At 52.0% G+C, this 18,422-nt stretch overlaps 1 pseudogene; it reads right to left on the reverse strand.

Annotated features, from left to right (window-relative positions):
* Positions 1 to 806: 806 nt before the first annotated feature.
* On the reverse strand, positions 807 to 12,779 carry LOC133626772 (forkhead box protein J1-like; annotated as a pseudogene).
* Positions 12,780 to 18,422: the final 5,643 nt, after the last annotated feature.

Raw genomic sequence — 18,422 nt, forward strand, 5'->3', positions numbered from 1 at the left:
TCTCCAGTTTCACACTACAGTTTTCTGAGGGAAAGAGTCTGACAAGTGGAGCACCAAAGGAGCCAGGAGGTAAAGAACTCCAGAGGACCTGCAATGAGCATTAATAACTCAGACAGAAGACAGAATAACTCTGTGAGGATTTCACGCTTTATTGCTCTAAAAAGGTCAGGATGGAATTGGCACAACACATCAAACCAGCTCTGCAGTGAGTGATGCACATGGCTGTTATGGCCTGGTGATGCCCTGCACACCCTCACTGCTGGAAACCCAAAGGAAGTGAATATGAGACATTTCACCAGTAAACTGTGACACCATTTACTGCTGCAGAGAGAGGCTGTGCTTCCTGGTGACTCTCTCCAAAGGACAGTGCAGATTCTTCTCTTCTCTTCTCTTCCTCTTCTCTTCTCTTCTCTTCTCTTCTCTTCTCTTCTCTTCTCTTCTCTTCTCTTCTCTTCTCTTCTCTTCTCTTCTCTTCTCTTCTCTTGTATTAAAGTCAGAATTCACATTTCATCTCAGTTTCTGTTGGCCTCTTTGTCTCTCTCACTTTCTCCCATTCCTCACTTTCCTGGCAGAGGCATCACCCACATGCTGGGATTCCCCACTTCATTTTCAGCCTCTTGTCTGGCACTGTGCTCTCATGATGCAGCTGCTTCATCCTGCTGCCATGCATCCACGGGCTCACCACAGCTCTCTAGCTGCTCAGCACCATCTGAAAAGGTCCTTTCCTCCCTGCTTCTCTGCCTCCACTCACTCACAGCTGCTTGCAAAGAGGCATTGGTGTCTTCAAACAACTGCTCTATGTTGACTCAGTTGTGGAGGCAGTCGTTTGGCTCTTTGGCCAACTCCTGTTGCAGGAAATAAGTATCCATGAATGTTTCATCAAAGGCCATGTTGTTCATGTTGGATTTGCTGAGGAGCAGCTCCTGCTCCTGTCCATCCTGGAGATGGTCGATCTGGTGTCCGTGTGCCGTCAGCTCTGGGTCATGTTCTGCAGAGCTGTTTGCTTCTGGGAGCTCCAGATCAACAGAAGTGGGGGAGTCATTGCTTGAGACGGTGATGAACCTGCTTTCTGAGTCAGAGTCACTCTTCACATTGCTGTTGAAGCTGCTTTCAGTGTCAAAGCCTCCACATGGGTCAATGTTGAGGATGGCTTCCCAGTCCAAGTCCCCTTTCAGTGTCCCCAGCTCAGGCTGCTGCTCCTGGCTCAGCAGGGCAGGGCTGCAAAGCCGAGTCACCTTGGCTGTTGCTGCGGGCGATGGCTTCTTGTGCCTCTGCCCTGCTTTGCCATCTGCTGCAGTCAGGATCTCGTTGCTGGTGGCTTCTTCAAAGTCTTCCAGCAGCTGCTGCAACTCCCTGTTGACACTGAGGATGGAAATGTAGGTGTCAGAGGAGATGTCTGTGCTGGTGAGGCTCCCTGTGCCTTGCGGGGCTGTTGCAGGGCAGGCCGGGTGGCTGTGTGCTGGGGGCATCCCCCACTGTTTGAAAGTATTGTCTCTGCTCAGTTTGGTGTCAAGGTCTCCACATGATTTGGTGTTGCAGGTGGCTTCCCAGTCAAAATCCTCTTTCAGTGCCCCCAGCTCAGGCTGCTGCTCCTGGCTCAGCAGGACAGGGCTGCAAAGCCAAGACACTTCGGCTGTTCGTGAGGGCGATGGCTTCTTGCGCCTCTGCCCTGCTTTGCCATCTGCTGCAGTCAGGGTCTCGCTGCTGGTGGCTTGTTCAAAGTCTTCCAGCAGCTGCAGCATCTCCCTGTTGACACTGAGGATGGAAGTGTAGGTGCCAGAGGTGTCTGTGGTGGCCAGGCTGCCTGTGCCTTGCGGGGCTGTCGCGGGCCAGGCTGGGTGGCTGTCTGCTGGTGGCATCCTGCGCTGTTTGCAGGCCCCGCTCTTGAGCCTCTTGACATATTGGGGGTCAAATGTCCAAAAGCCGCCTCTGCCTGGCTCCCCCTTCTCCCGGGGCACCCTGATGAAGCACTTGCTCGAGGAAAGGTTGCGCCGGATGGAGCTCTAGAGCCAGAAGAGAAGCAGCAAAGCAAAAGCAATGGTGAACATTGGGCTGGTGCCGCAGCACCAAGAGGCGTGGGGCTGGGGAAAGGCACATTGTGCCCTGGGGGCAAAGAGAGGAGACAGCAATGTCAGGGCATCCTGGGCTCCATGGGCAGAAGAAGCTTTTGTGTGTCATGTGCAGAGCTTGGTTAGGAGCATAGCCAAAAAAAAAGGAAAACAAGAAACAAAGCAAGAGGAATGGGAAAGGGAAAGGGAAAGGGAAAGGGAAAGGGAAAGGGAAAGGGAAAGGGAAAGGGAAAGGGAAAGGGAAGGGAAGGGGAAGGGAAGGGGAAGGGGAAGGGGGAAGGGAAGGGAAGGGGAGGGGAAGGGAAGGAAGGGAAGGGAAGGGAAGGAAGGGAAGGGAAGGGAAGGGAAGGGAAGGGAAGGGAAGGAAAGGAAAGGAAAGGAAAGGAAAGGAAAGGAAAGGAAAGGAAAGGAAAGGAAAGGAAAGGAAAGGAAAGGAAAGGAAAGGAAAGGAAAGGAAAGGAAAGGAAAGGAAAGGAAAGGAAAGGAAAAGGAAAGGAAAGGAAAGGAAAGGAAAGGAAAGGAAAGGAAAGGAAAGGAAAGGAAAGGAAAGGAAAGGAAAGGAAAGGAAAGGAAAGGAAAGAAAGGAAAGGAAAGGAAAGGAAAGGAAAGGAAAGGAAAGGAAAAGAAAGAGAAAAGAAGAAAGAATTGGGAAAGCAAGCAAGCAAAATTTTTAAAAAGGGGAAAATACACAAACAAAAACAAAGTTGAAAAAACACTAAAAAACAGGAAAAAAGAAGAAGTGTAAATCAAGAGCAGGAGCACAGAAATGCAAACAACCCAGGCTGTGGTCACTGCACAGGGACAGCTGAACGGAACTTTAATGGTCACAGAATTGCAGCTCAAGTCTCTGCTCCCCATCTGCCCTCCTCAGCCCAAACTCCCCTCAGCCCGGGCTGCCTCTGTTCTTCCCTGGCTGCTTCACACCTTGAGCATTCCTGCCTGCAACAGCCCTTTGCAGAGAAGGGCTAGAAACCTTCCTGCCTTTGTTACTAAGCACAGTTCATGAGAAGCATGGTGAGGATGCAGCCGTGAGTCGGAGGAGAAGCCACCTCACTGGCACACAGCTCCTGTCCTGAATCCCTCCCATAGCTGCGCCCAGCACAGGGGATGGCCACGGCCCAGGTGGGCCTGGAGAGGAACCAGCAGGTCCCCTTCCCTTCCCTGTGCTGGGCTTCAGGAGCTGCTGCACACCCCCCTGCCTGAGGACAAGGTGGCCACATCTGGGCAGGGGGTTGCAGGGTCGTGCCCAGCCCTGCCTGGAGCAGCCCCCAGGATGGTTGGCATGCTCTGGCTTTGGGCTGGCAGGAACACAAGGGGAAGGATGAGCCACCCGGGTCCCTCCTGCCCTGCCCCGGCCCACAAAGCCTCAGCCCCAAGCTGCTGCCCATCCCAGCCCCTCCTCAGCAGCTGCCCGTGCTGCTCTCCTCCCAGCAGCACCCAGCATCCCCGCAGACCCTTCCCCTGCACGCTGGGGCTCTGCAAAGCCTCCCCAGCCCTGTGGGCACAGGGGCTCAAAGGCAAGAGCTCTGCCAGTCTCCTACCTGCCAGCTGGGATCAGCGTGTCGGAAGTAGCTGAAGTTGTCCCTGATCCACTTGTAGATGGCAGAGAGGGAGATGCTGGGCTTCTGGCTGGCTTCCATGGCCATGCAGATGAGGCTGGCGTAGGTGTAGGGTGGCCATCTAAGGGTTGCTCATGTAGTCAATGTCCTGTGCAAGCTGAGGGCTCAGCATCGTGGTGTGATGCTCTGTTCTGGACTTGCAGGAGGAGATGGACTTGCAGGGGGTGTGGGACAGAGCCACACACACGGGCTCAGCAGCCAGGGCTGAGCACGGGGCAGCCAAAGTGGAGCAGCGCTGAGAGCTGGGGGGGTCAGGGCCGCCCAGGCAGCAGGAGGACTTGGCCAAGCTGGTGTTGGCCAAGGAGAAGTCCTTCAGCCACAGGAGACTGGTCAGGTTGTGGTCTGAGTCCTCCAAGGTGAAGCTCCTCCCTGCCGCAGTGGCTTCCCAGTCGCTGCTAGCTGCCTTGAGCCATGTCTGGGCGTGCTGGCTGCTCCTCCATTCCCCGAGCCCACGGGAAGGGAAGGGAAGGGAAGGGAAGGGAAGGGAAGGGAAGGGAAGGGAAGGGAAGGGAAGGGAAGGGAAGGGAAGGGAAGGGAAGGGAAGGGAAGGGAAGGGAAGGAGACCCGGGGCAGCCGCTGCACGGGCGAGAGGCAGCGGGCTGAGGCTCCCCGAGGCTCCGCGGCTGTTTTCTCTCGGCTCGAAAGCCGCAGCGCCGGCGTGTGTGAGGCAGAAGGCAGCGGGCAGCGAGCAGCCCGAGCAGCCGGCTGTGAGTGCGGGCCCCGCTCCCGGCCGAGCCCCCGCAGCCGCGCACCGGTCCCCGGCCCGAGCCGCGCGGCCCGCGCTTCAAAAGACGCCGCAGGCGCGGGACGGGGCCGGCGCTGCCCCGCGCACACACAAACGGCCTTTTCTGCCCCGACACGAGGCTCAGGGCAGCCACAGCCCGTGCCCAGCCCCGCGCCGGCAGCACACGCGGCCCGGGACGTGACCTGCACTCTGTGACCTGCACTCTGCTGACAATGGAATTGAGAACAATGCATTGGCAATGTCAATAGTAGCATAGCACCTGGCTGCTTTGAACCCCAATTCATAGGGGAGCTCTAACATGTCTGGTACAGCAGCACTCAGTGGTGGTGTCACCTCATTCAGGCCACGACAGTCTACTGTTAACCTCCACCCTCCATCAGATTTTTTTCAGAGGTCATATGGGACTATGAAATGGGGAATGAGTTTTGCTGATTACCCCTCAAGCCTCCAGTTGATGAATCAACTCACGGATGGGAGCCAGGGAGTCTTGGTTCGTGTGATATTGCCTCCGGTGCACCGTCCTGGTAGCAATTCATACCTGTTGCTCTTGAACTCGCAGCAATCTCACAACAAAAGGGTCTTCTGAGAGGACCAGGTAAACTGGAGAGTTGTTTGATTTTCTCTGTGTCTACAAGAGCTATACCAAAAGCCCATCGATAGCCCTTGGGGTCTTTGCAGTAGCCTCTCCTGAGTTAATCTGTGCCAACAATACATACGGCCTCTGGACCAGTCACAATGGGGTGTTTTTCCCATCTGTCCCCTGCTAAGCTCACTTCAGCCTCTAATATAGATAATTCTTAACATCCCTCTGTCACTCCAGAGATCCAGACAGAATCTGTGCCTCTATACCTTGATGGCATCAATGTACACTGTGCCCCTGTGTCTACTAAGGCTTTATACCTTTGTGGGTTTGATGTGCCAGGCCATCGAACCCACACAGTCCAGTAGATTCGGTCATGCCTTTCCTCCTCCTGGCTGGAGGCAGGGACCCTCTATTTCTGTTCCTCATCAGAGTATTCGCTATCTGATCCTTGCAATTGCAGACCTGAAGTCTCCTCATTGGCATCAAAGGAGGTGGTTGCAGTTCTATGTCTGGGAGGTTGCTGATTGTCTTCTTTTGTTCTGGCAGCTACTATGCTGACAGCCCTCTTGGGTGGTCCTTTTCTAACAGCTGTCTTCCCCCTTAGTTCACGTATACAGGCTTCCAGCTTAAAAGTGGGTTCACCATCCCACTTCCTCATATCCTCTCCTTGGCCACGCAAAAAGAGACAGAGATATGATATGCATCGACCAATATGATGTGCATCAACTCCAAATTTATGGTCACATAATCATCACATATACTCATCCAAATGCTGTAACGTGCTACAGTTCATGGCAATTAGTTACCACTGAGGATCACGCGCTGTGCAGAAGGTTTCATTTCTGTAACAACTTAGACATTTTGCTCAGCTTTATACTATTGTTAGTTACGTACATGCATCACACAATGATTAACTGAATGCTCTATCTTGTCTTCTAACAATGCTTAGTGAATGCTCTGTCCTGTCTTCTTGTGTGACCTTGCCTCCGTCACAGTCTGTAGTTTTGGGTTCCTCCCTGCTCAAACTTGCTGTCCCATGGGCATTCCTTTCTTTTCTTTCTCTGCTGCCAAAGGTGATCCAGAGATGAACTGCTGACCTCCTCCGACTTTGCCTGACTCCATAACGTTCATTATAGCCCAGGCCCCACAGCTAATTCCCTTAGGTGGGAATGATGGCTTCACCTGCTCTAGTCCACTTTCCTCGGGCATTTACAACATCTTCCTTGAATGGGTATCTTGCCCTTAGACTTGAGAGGAGCCATTTCCAGAGACTGCAAATTGACGTCTTCTTTCCAAAGCCTCTATCAATTGCCCGGTCCCTAGCAAGAGATCCCAGCTGTTGGCCTCTCTCCCTTCCAATTGCTGACTGTCAGCCCTATTATCCCAACATCGGAGCAGCCGGGCACTGATCCGCTCACCTGGCTGCGACTGGAACCTTTTCGCATCTCTCCAAGTTCTGATGAGGTCAGGGACCGAGGAGTTTCCATTTCCTTTTTGATTTCTTTCACTCCTTCTCCTGATCTCCTTACTGAAGGACCAGCTTCTTCTTCTAACCTTTCCTCTTCCTTTTCTGCCCTTGCTAATAGATGATATGGACTTGTTGACCTCCTTACCCACCGTTTCTTTCTCACTATCAGGCAACCACTGTGCTTGTTGTTTGATTCCCTGATTCAGATACAGTTTGAGTTTCCACCTCAACCATAGTTCTCTGAGAGGACTGGACAATGTCTCAGTAGGCAGAGTCTAGGCCCCAGTATAGTGCCTGAACCTGATGGGCCTCATTGGGGTAGGCAAGACACCCTTCTGTCAGGTGGCGTGCCAGTAAAGCAGGTTTTTTATCTGTTCAGGTGTAAAATCCCAGATTACAGGAGGTGATAACCCCACCCAGGGACTGGCCGCTTCAGGGGGCACTTTAACATCTTTCCATCCCAAATTTGTCCTCTCTGATACCCAGATGAGTCCAGATTCCACAAAATATGTAACACAGCAGCCAATATTACAACTCTCATCTAAGGGTGACTATGGATCTGGGAAGTCTGTGTAACAAAATTGTCTCCATCAGTCCGAGCTGAGGGGAAAGAGGTGCTTTGCCTCAAGACCTCCACAAGACAGCTCCCACAGTACACAGCTATTATTTGGGCCATCACGTTCCCAGGCCCCTTCATCCTTTGCACAAAGTCATGCAGCCAACTTAGCAAAGCTATCAAGGTTAGAGCCCAGCTCAGAGCCAGGGTTAGTAGCAGCGTGTTCCCAAACATTGGGAAGTGAGAGATAAGCTGCATTACAGCAAGGCTCTGTGACCAGCACAGGAGCTTTGCACTCATGAGCTTACTATAATTACAATGCATTTGATGTGAAACTGCTGTTATCTTGCCCCATCTTGGGCGCTAACAAGGTGTGTGGTGGTTTGACCCTGGCTGGATGCCAGGTGCCCACCACTGCGCTCTGTCATCCACCTCCTCAGCAAGCCAGGGAGGAGAGAAAATGAGAGTCTCCTGAGTTGAGATAAAAGCAGTTTAACAAAGAAGCAGCAAGCCGCGTGCAAGAAGCGAAGCAAAAGCAAATCAAGCTGTTCCTCTCTCCCTCCCATCAGCAGCCACGTCCGGCTGCCTCCCGAGAAGCCAGGCTGCGGGATGTGGAACGGTTGCTTGTGGAAGGCCAAAAATGAATCTTGCCCTCCTCTTCCTGCTCCTCTCCCCCAGTTTCTCTTGCTGAGCTGATGTCATATGGGATGGAATATCTCCTTGGTCAGCCTGGGTCAGCTGTCCTGGCCATGGCCCCTGCCAAGATCCTTCCCAGCCGCAGCTATGGGTGAAGGTGGGGGAAGGAATGCTGGAGGGACAGCCCTGATGCTGGGCGAGCAATAGCCAAAATGTGGATGTGCTATCAATACCAACAGTAAGCACAGCATTGCAAGAGCTGCTGTGGAAAAGACAGGAAGCAAAATGTTGGGGAAGCAAAGTTTGGTGAATTAAAAGCTTGGGGAAGCAAAAGCTTGCAGAAGACAAAGATTGGGGAAGCTAAGTTTGGGGAAGCAAAATGTGGGGAAGGCAGAGTTTGGGGAAGCAATGGAAAAGGAAAGCAAGTGGATGAAAGAAAAGCAAAGCTTGAGCAAGCAAAGTAAAGCAAAGCAAAGTTTGGGGATGCAAAATTTAGGCAAGCAAAAGTTTGGGGAAGCAAGGTTTGGGTAAGCAAAGCAAAGCTTGGGAAAGCAAAGCAGAAATTTGGAGAAGCAAAAGTTTGTGGGAGCAAAAGTTTGTGGTAACAAAGTTTGGGGAAGTAAAAGCTTGGGAAGCAAAGGTTTGGGGAAACAAAAGTTTGGGAAAGTAAAAGTTTGGGGAAGAAAAAGTTTGAGGAAGCAAAGCAAAGTTTAGGGAAGGAAAGCAAAGGAAATTTTGGGAAAGCAAAGAAAAGTTTCAGGAAGCAAAGCAAAGCAAAGTTTGGGGAAGCAACGTTTCGGGGAGCAAAGTAAAGGAAAGTAAAATTTGAGAAAACAAAGTTTGGGAAAGTAAAGCAATGTTTGGGGAAGCCAAAGTTTGGGGAAGAAAAACGTTGGGGATGCAAAAGCTTGGGAAAGCAAAGCAAAGGCTGGGGAAGTAAAGCAAAGGAAAGCAAAGGAAAGGGAAAGGGAAGGAGAAAATAGAGAGAAAAGAGAAAAGAAATGGGAAGAAAACAATGCCTAGTGATGAAGGAAGTAAGGAAAACACCAAGAAGTAGTAAAGGGAACAAAACAGGCACAGAAAGAGCAATGAAAACTCCATGGGTGTTTGGGAACTCAGGAAAAAGCGTGATGGAATGGGGAAAGAGACTAAAATGGATGTGCAAAGAAAAAAAGAACCGAGGAAAGGCAACGGAAAAGGGAAGCAAATAGAGCACCACAAAGGCAGTGAGTGGATTAAAAGCAACAGGCAAAACTAAAAGCAATTAGGGCAATAAGGAAACAGTTAAAATTGAGCATCAGGGAACTACAAATGGACGTGCAAAATGAACATCTCAAATACTTTTGCAAGGATTCTGGAGGCAAAACCCATCAGCAGATCAAGAGTTGTTCTGGTAACAGTGGGGTCAGCACAAAGGACACGGGCACCAAGTCAAAAAAAACAGGTTGATTTTTATTTACATCTAAAGCATGAACACACACTACACTACACACACTAACTACAAATCATCTGGTGCAGGTGGCTGGCAATGTGGTTTCCAACAGTCCAGCAAGGATCGTAGGATGGTCTGGACAGCAGAGGACTTGCCCCGGGTGGAAGAGGAAGAGGTTAAAAACTTGTTGGCCAAGCTTAAGGCTCATAAGTCAATGGGTGCTGATGGGATGCATCTGAGAGTGCTGAGGGAGCTGCTGATGTGATTGCTAAGCCTCTCTCCATCATGTTTGAACACTCATGGAAGACAGGTGAGGTGCCTGAGGGATGGAGAAAGGCCAATGTCACTGCAGGCTGCAAAAAGGGCAGGAAGGACAACCCAGGAAACTCCAGGCCGGTCAGCCTCACCTCCATCCCTGGAAAGGTGATGGAACAGCTCATCCTGAATGTTATCACTGAACATATGAAGGCAAAGGTGGTTATCAGGGAGAGTCAACATGGATTCACCAAGGAGAAATCCCGTTTTGACACCATCTCCCACTACATCCTCATCAGAAAGCTCAGGCAGTGTGGCTTGGATGAGTGGAGGTGAGGTGGATGGAGAACTGGCTGTCCCACCCAGCTGTGTCAGAGCAGCAGAGGAAGAAGTAGAAAAAGGGCAGCTCCTCACAGCCGTGCAGCAAGCGCAGGGCTCTGGCAGCCAGCACAGGGGTGGCAGGAGAGAGACTCACCACAGTGTTGAGATGGGGATGCAGGGAGTAGGAGCTGTGTGTGGTTTTGAGTCCTTTTGTTGTTTCCATTCTCCAAAACTGCTCCATGCATCTGGGGTAGGGGGTGGGAGCACAAGGGGCACTGGGAAAGAGTATCCAAGAGGTGCAAAAGCACTGCTGATGAGCCTCAAGTCAGAGCTGGCAAGTCCCAAAGGGCACCAAGCCACTCCTGGGAGACCAGACTTCAGAGATTTCTCATTTATAGACCTCAAATCCCGATCCTCATTTACTATTTCATACAAGTATGACTCGGGATTGAGGGATGAATGATGAGAGAATTGTAAGCAAAGGGTTAAAAGGATTTAAAAGTGCCAGTGCCCACTCATCTGTTGTGCAGACACCTGTGAGCAAGAGGCCCTCAGAATCAGCCTGAGAAGCAGCAGACACTTCTGGTTTGACTACAAATTGTGGGACCGAGCAGACAAACCACATCAAAACAGTTTCAGTGGGGCCACAGCACTGAGAGTGAGGCCACTGCTTCATCCCTCTGTCAGATATAGAATCATAGAATCACAGAATGGTGAGGGATGGAAGGTGTATTATATTGCTGAGCTCTGTTGTGTTAGTTCAGGGACAGGAGAGAACTGAGTTTCCTAAGTAAGATGGGAGCAGAACAAAGCAGCGATCCCCTGTGTGCCCAGTGCTGCAACAAAGAACACCTGCCTGACAGTCACTTTGGCTACTGAATCCGACTGGCACCTTCTTAGCATCAGGGGAGGTGTTTGAAGATTCAGATTTCATTTCTCATTTGCTCTGTTTTGATTCTTCATTAACAAATCAAACCATTTCTCCCAACGCTGAGTCTGTTTTGCCTGTGATGGTAACTGCTGAGTGACCACACCTGGCCTGGCTGCTGTGTTCACAGCAGGGAACCTTCTGTTCATCCTGTGTTCTTCTCGTGCATTTCTCTTCCTAAAGCACAGGCCCAGCTGTTCAGGCAAAGGGTAATGTGTGTCATGAGGATTGGATGCTGCGTAAGGGATGTGAGGATGAGGGGGATGAAGCAAGTGGTGCCCAGATCATCAGATGAGTCTGGATACTGCAGCAGCTCCCCAGGAGCATTTCCAGAGGAAACCATCTGAGGCAGCAGCTCCTAAGGGCAGCTGAAGTGGCAGTGAAGCTGTTCCTCCATCCACTTGCAGCCAGGACAGACCAGCTTTTATTGTCTGATGCAGTGAGACCTGTAGGAAGCACCTGCAGAAGTGTTGCCTGCAGACATTGGGCCCTATCAGGTCTTCACTGTGCTTCCCAGTGAGCCTTTCCCATCCCACCTGCCCCCATGCCCACAGCCTTTCCTCGTAAGAAGAATGTTCCGGTCCCCTGATTATCTCAGTGGCCCTGCACTGGACTTTCTTTGCTGTCCTGTCAAGTTGCTTTCCACTTGGCTAGGCCCCAGCTCACTCGGGAGCACCAGGGTCTTCCTTCCCAAGGCAGCACTTGACAGGTCCCTTTTGGGACCCCCGAGCAGTTCCTCTGCCCATTCCTCAGGTCGCCCGGCTGGTGAGTGAAGCCCTGCACCCCGTGCCGGTGTTGCCTGTTGTTGTGACTTTGGGCCTTGTACCATTTATGTCCTTGTGCCTCTGTCTCTTGCCCTGTGGTGCCTGGGCACCTCACATCCCTGTCCCATGCCTCCATTTGGAAAATGAAAACCAGAGCTCTGTGGGAAGTAGAGATGGAGGAGAGACACAGCCACACCATTTCTGTCTCCAAGACAGGAAGGTCTGCAGAAACACTATGAGAAAGCTGCAGCTCATTTTTGTGCTCTCCAGTTGCAGAGAAACAGGGAACTGCTGGAGAGAGGCCAGTGCAGGGTTCTCAAGATGCTGAGGGGATGGAACATGTGTGTGAGGAGGAAAGGCTGCAGCCCTGGGGGTGTTCAGCCTGGGGAAGAGAAGCCTGAGCTCAGGGGCACCTCAGCAACAGTTCAGTACACAAATATTGAAAAGGTGAATGTCAGGAGGATGAGGTGACACTTTTTTATGTTGTCTCCAGTGATAGGACAAGGGGTACTGGACATCAGCTGCAACACAAAGTTCCAATTAAACATAATTTAAACATGTGGGTGAAGATTCATGGTCAGGGCAAGGCAGGTTGTTGTAGCAGTTTGCTACAGGCTGCCTGATCAGGAGGAGGAAGTGGATGAGGCCTTCTACGAACAGCTGAGAGCTGCCTCTCCATCACAGTCCCTGGTCCCCATCTCCTGCAGACCTCGACCGCCTCAAAGACACGCACGATGTTAGGGTGCCGGATCTGGCGCACGATGGAGAGCTCCTGTGGCACGAACTTGTGCACGAGCCTTGAGGACATCTGGTGGCGGTCCACCACCTTGATGGTCAAGGGGCCCTTGTATTTGGTGGAGGTGGCTTCTTTCACCTTGGAGAAACTGCCCTCCCCTAAGGTCTGGCCCAGCCTGTAGCCCAGCTTGCCCAGCAGCCTCTCCTGCCTCGGGTTTTGGCATGGTGGGCCATGGCTCAGGTATTCGGAAGCTGCAGATGCAGCCTCAAAAGTCCACCAATTCCTCACTTTTCCCCTCAAAATTCCACAAAATCCTGTTTCCCTCAAAATTCTTCCAAAACCCCGTTTCTTCCATTAAAACACCACCAAGCCTCAAACTTTCCCCTTAAAACTCCCCTTTTGCTTTCAGAACACCCCTAAACCCGTCAAAACTTCACTTTCTTCCTAAGATGTCTATCAAAACCCCCTTCTTTACCTCATAACTCTACCAAAACCCCAACTTTCCACTCAAAACCCCATTTATCCTCAAGATTTTATTTAAACTCCACCTTCTCCCTCAAAACCCCACCAAAACTCCCATTTTCCCTTCACGTGACCTACAATCCCATTTTTTCCCTCATACCTCTACCAAAACCCAACTTTTTTCCCTCCAAACCCTACCTGCCATCCCACCCTATCTGCCATTCCTCAGATGCCCACCACAACGCCACTTCTCCCCTCACCACCCCTTTGAAACCCCACGTCTCCCCTCAGAATCCCACAGAACAGCAGGTTGGTCATTGCTTTATGGGAAGAGGATGAGGTTGAGTTGCAGCCCCACTCCTCCCCTCGCTCGGGTTCCCAAGGAGGGCGGGACCTTCTTGGCCATTCCTTGGCCCTTGGCGATGTCACAGAGCCCCTGTGCCGTGCCCCACGTGCTGAGCCAGGTGCAGGCCCTACCCCGCCACCGCGGCAGCGGCAGCATCAGCAGCACTGTCACTATGGCACTAGCACAGGGGGCTCCCACCAACCTCCTTCTCCTCCTCGCCCTGGCAGCCCTGACAGCCCAGGACGCCCGGGCAGCTCCGTGTCAAGCGCGGCCATCAGGTGTGGCAGCCCTGAGGGTGTCAGCGGGGCTGTGGCCGTGGTGGGGCAGGGCCGGGGCTGATTGTCCCCCCAGCCTGGGCACAGCCGTCATGGGGGCCATGGCTCTGCACTGCTTCCTGGGTTCCAGCCCCGGGCCCGTCCGTCCCTGGCAGTGTCCCTGGGGCACGGGGCAGCTCCTGCTCCAGCCCCGCTCTGCTCTGCGTGGCTGCAGTTGGGTGCCCGGCGCGCAGCCCCGGTGCTGCTGCTGCCGCCTCTCTCTTCTCCCCCAGCCCCGTGCCAGCCAGCGTCTTGTCCCTCCCCTGCGTGCCCGTGGGCTTCTGTGGGGCACAGGAGACACCTCCCAGGAGGAACCCCCACGGGGCTGCGCGTTGGCCCCTCTGCTCCCTGAGGGGGGTTTGCCCAGGGCCTGCAGATGGGGCTTTGGGAGCTCCTGGGTGCCATTGAACAGGTCCCTCGGGCCCCTCTGTGGCTGCAGCAATGGCCCCGCAGGCCCCAGTCTCACCTCATTCCCTGACCCCACTCCTGCAGTCCTTGAGGAAGGAGGAGATGGCAACCTCTGTTGGCAATGTGCTTGTTTGCAGCTCTGCCCACGGGCACTGGGCACCCGCCGCCTCAGCCAGATGCGGCCCAGGAGCCTCAGGGCTGTCCCATAGGTCTGTCCCTGGAAGGAACCAGCAGCTGGGTTGAAAGATGGAGTTCAGTTGTAATTTTAACTCCATATTTTCTTGGCAAATGCTCAAACTCATGGAGGAGCAGAGAGGGAATGGGTGGGCTCAGGGCTGTGCCTCGGGGGCTCTGCCTCACAAAGCTCTTTGCCAGCTTCTTGCTCTCTCTGCGCTGATCCAGTGGCTGCTGCAAAGCTAAAGGTGCCCTTGGGGTGGGGTTCAGAGCGTGTGTGACCTCCAGGGAGTCCCTTCTCCTGACAGCTCCGTGCACTTTGCCATCTTTTGGGTTTGGTTTAGATCAGGATGGTCCAGGAACTGTCTGCACGATACTTCTGAGCAGGAGGGTGAAGCGAGTGCCCTAGAGCCACTGTCCCAGCTCTGCCCTGCGCTCCCCGTCCTTCAGATCTGAGGAGATTTATTGAAATGATGTGTCATGGGAGCTTCTCTCTTGGGTTTGTTGGCCTTTAGTGACACTTCAGGGTCAGGGATAGGTGGAAGTCGCTCCCCTGCTCAAGGTCGGACACCGTGAAGGAGCTAAAATCAAGGGCTGTGATGCAGTTGTGGGTGCTTCTGGTTGTGGTTTAGAAAAGATGGATGAGCTTCTCCTCTTGTTTTGGGGTCTGTGGGCTCTTCACTGCCCCTTGTGATGGTGCCCAGAGTGTGGGGGATTCTGCTGTTGAGTGATCCTCCCAATACTTGAGGGAAACATCTCACGTGGGTTTGTTTGCAGAGGTGACTCCAGCTCTTGAGGTTGCTCTTGCTCCAGAAGTCAACTCAGATCACAAAGGTGAGTGGTCCATCCTGAAAGACTGCACAGACTAAACACTCGATTTCCATCGTTATTCCTGAGGAATTCGACTCTGTTCTCTCCCCACAGGACCTGAAAGAGCTGAGAATAAATCTGAATCTGGAAAATCCTCCCAACCATCCACAGATGTCGTAAGGAAATTTATGGAGGACATGGAGAAATTACCGGATGGTGCGTTAATCCATCAGGCCCAGCACAGAGGGGCTGATAAGCCCGTGTCTCCTGAGGATCTGGTGTTCCTCATGAGAGCCTGTTGCTCAATAATTAGTAAATCATTAATAATTAATATAAGTAGAGTACTTTTCATTACGAGCAGTCTTTTGGTGGCACCTTGGGGTCAGCGAGAAGTGGAAGTTGCCCTCCAGCTCAAGGTCAGACACCTTAAAGGAGCTAAAATCAACGTCTCTGAGCTCAGCCTTGGGTGCTTTGCGTCTCTGTGCTTGTGGTTGTGGTTTAGAGAAGTTGGCTGAGGTTTTCCTCTTCTTTTGGGGTCTGTGGACTCTTCACTACCCCTTGTGATGGTGCCCAGAGTGGGGGGGATTCTGCTGTTGGGTGAATCTCTCAATGCTCATCATAGGGGTTTCCTTGCAGATGTGGCTCCAGCTCCTGAGAAGGATCTTGCTCTGGAAGCCACCTCAGATCTCAACAGTGAGTGCTCCCTCTTGGTTGACCTCACAGACTACACCCTCCATTTACATATTTATTCCTCAGAAATTTCACTTGATTCTCTCCCTTCAGGTCTTGAAAGAGCTGAGAATCAACCTGAATCTGGAAAACCTCCCCAGCTCTCCACAGGCTTCTCAAAGACATTTATGAAGCTCTTGGATGGTGGGTACACAAAAAAATTCCACTTAAACCCAAGGAGAAACCTGTTTGGTGTTGAGCTGAGGGAGCCCTGGCACAGGCTGCCCAGGGAGGGGGTGGAGGTTCCTTCTCTGGTGCCTTCCAAATCCACCTGGACACGTTCCTGTGCCCCGTGATCAAGGGGAACCTGCCTTAGCAGGGGCATGGGCAGGATGAGCTCTGCAGGGTCCTTTCCACTCCCACCACTTTGTGGTTCCATGACTGTGGGCTCTTCACTGCCACTTGTGAACGTGCCCAGAGTGTGGTTGCAAGACCCTGGGGCTCCATCCACTCTGTGAGTCTCTTCCCCTGGATGTGAGATGGAGTTGGCAGGATGGGAAGTGCTTCTCCCAAAGGCGCTTTTGCTGATCAGCCTCCTCTCCTCTCCTCTCCTCTCCTCTCCTCTCCTCTCCTCTCCTCTCCTCTCCTCTCCTCTCCTCTCCTCTCCTCCCCTCCCCTCCCCTCCCCTCCCCTCCCCTCCTGCTAATTAAACTTTCTAATCTCTTCCTACTTAAACCCTCTTTCTAATTAACCAGCCCTCTTTCTTCCCAATTAAACTGTTCTTTCTGACCACTCTGACTCTGTTTCTTTCTGCAGAGACAGACCATAAGGTCGTCAAGAAGATGTCAGCTCTGGAAGGAGGCAACCGGGCCGTGGGTGTCTCTGAGGACAAAGCAGGGGCAATTCCACCAGCAGCAGTGCCAGGTGATTGTTGTCCCTCAGAGTCATGAATCAAAGCCAAGAGGTTCTGCAAGCTCTTCCCCTGGTTCCGTGGTGGAATGTGGACCGTGGTGTCCACAGCCCAACTCTCAGAGCAGAACAAGTGTTCTAAAAGACAGGAACATCTCTCTGAGGTTGACTGTCACCTCTGGGGGTGTGGAGATTGTTGTCAACATCGTGCCAGAGGGACATGCACTCATGACCCTCTGTGGATGGGGAATTTCATCCCTCTGCCACTCTGGGAACCTTTCAAGCCCACTGACGAGATGATGGGAAATGTCTCTCAGTCCCTGCATCCCAGAGCTGCCTGAGAACTGAGCTCCAAAAGGATGCCCTAGCTCTGGATGCACTGGTTTGGTGGCAGCTTTGGCAGTGGTTGGCTGGTTGAGTTGGTTGTTTGGCAGTTGGTTGAGGAGCTGAAAGGTTTTCTCCAACCAAAATGATTCTCTGATTGGATGACTCTGTGGCCTCAGGCTGTGGGTGATGATGGGGAGGGAGAAGTAAACCCACCTCACCAAAAAAACCACTTTTTCCGCCAAGTGTCAACCAAAACCCCACTTTTTCCCTCAAAAATTCCACCAAAACCACACTTTTTCCCTCTGTTGCTCACCAAAACCCTCCTCTTTCCTTCAGAACTCCACCAATAACCTTTTATTTTGCACTTTTCCCCAATTGTCCACCAAAATTCCATCCTTTCCCTCAAAACCATATGGAAAAAAAACCCCTTTCCCTCAAAATACCACCAAAACCATCAAATTTTCCCTCAGATGTCCACCAAAACATCACTTTTTTCCTTAAAATTTAAAAAAATCCCATTTTTCCCCCACAAAACTCTACCTAAATCCTCAACTTTTCTCTCAAAATACCACCAAACCTCACTTTTTTTCCCTCAAAACTTTACCAAAACCCCACTTTTTCCTTCAAAACTCTACCAGAAAGCCCCATTTTTTCCTTTAAAATGCTACCAAAACACCACCAAAACCCCATTTTTTTCCCCCAAAATCCCACCTCAAACCCCACCTTTTCCCTCAAAACTCCACCTTTTCTCTCAGAACTCCACCAAAATCCCATATTTTCCCCCAAATCAACACCATAACCTGTGGAATTGTCGCTCCAGGTGTGGATGGCGAGAGAAATGTTGTGGATCCCAAATATCTGACGACGTTTTTCGCAGCAGAAGCTGTGGCCATCATGGGCTGCGTGGTCCTCGTCATCGCCTTGTACTTTGTGCTGTGTGTGTAGAGGAAGATGATCCAGCGAGTCGTGTCTTTTTTCCTTGGGCATGAGATGGAGGCTCTTGGCCATCAGCTCTGCGGCTTTGCAGAAGCTCCAGGGCTGGGCACTGCCCCAGCTCCCTGGGCAGCCCGGCACGGGGGGCTGACAACCCTCTCAGGGAAAAAAGTCTGCCTCAGTTCCAATCACAACCTCCCCTGGGGCAACTCCTGCCCATTTCCTCCTGTCCCATCAATCATTACTTCATGTTCCTTCAGAAACCCACCAAAATACCTACTTTTCCCCCCAAAACCTCAACTTTTCCCTCAAACCTTCACCAAAGTGTCTACTTTTTTCCCCTCAAAACTCCATTGATAAACATACTGTAGACTGATTGGTTGCTTTGGCCACGTGTTTTGCTTGGGGTGTTGAAATTGCCTAAAACCATTTACCACAATCATCTGAAGCATCAACAGTGTGACAAAACCAGTTTTTACTCCTGATCAAAAAAAATCCTTCACCAGTGAGTCTAAAACACAAACCACTTTTTATAAACCTTTTTCACTGTTTTTTCCTTTACTGTGTCACTGGCTGCTCAATGCCAAAATGTTCTGTTCTTCCACATTCCATTCCTGGCACCTAAACCACCTCAGAAAGTTTCCACTGTCAGAAAACCACTGTTCATCATCACATTTACAGCAAAATGCATAACATCACGACCAACAGTTTTTACACTCGTTGAGGCAAGGGACTGAGGATGGAAAGGACGAGCCCAGAGGTCTGCAAGGGCCGGGGCCGGCGGTGTCGGCGCGGTGTGTGTGGGGGGGCTCCGGAGACACCGACCGGGCGCGGGAAGCGGCTGCGCGGCGGCGGCTGCGGATGGAAGGGGCGGGGGGCGTCTGGCTCACTCCGTGCCGGCCCCGGCGCCGGCGGCGCAGCCGCTGTTACTCTCTCCCGTGTTTTCTTTGTCTCCCCT

Source organism: Colius striatus, chromosome 14 (genome assembly GCF_028858725.1).
Source record: "Colius striatus isolate bColStr4 chromosome 14, bColStr4.1.hap1, whole genome shotgun sequence".
NCBI lineage: Eukaryota > Metazoa > Chordata > Aves > Coliiformes > Coliidae > Colius > Colius striatus.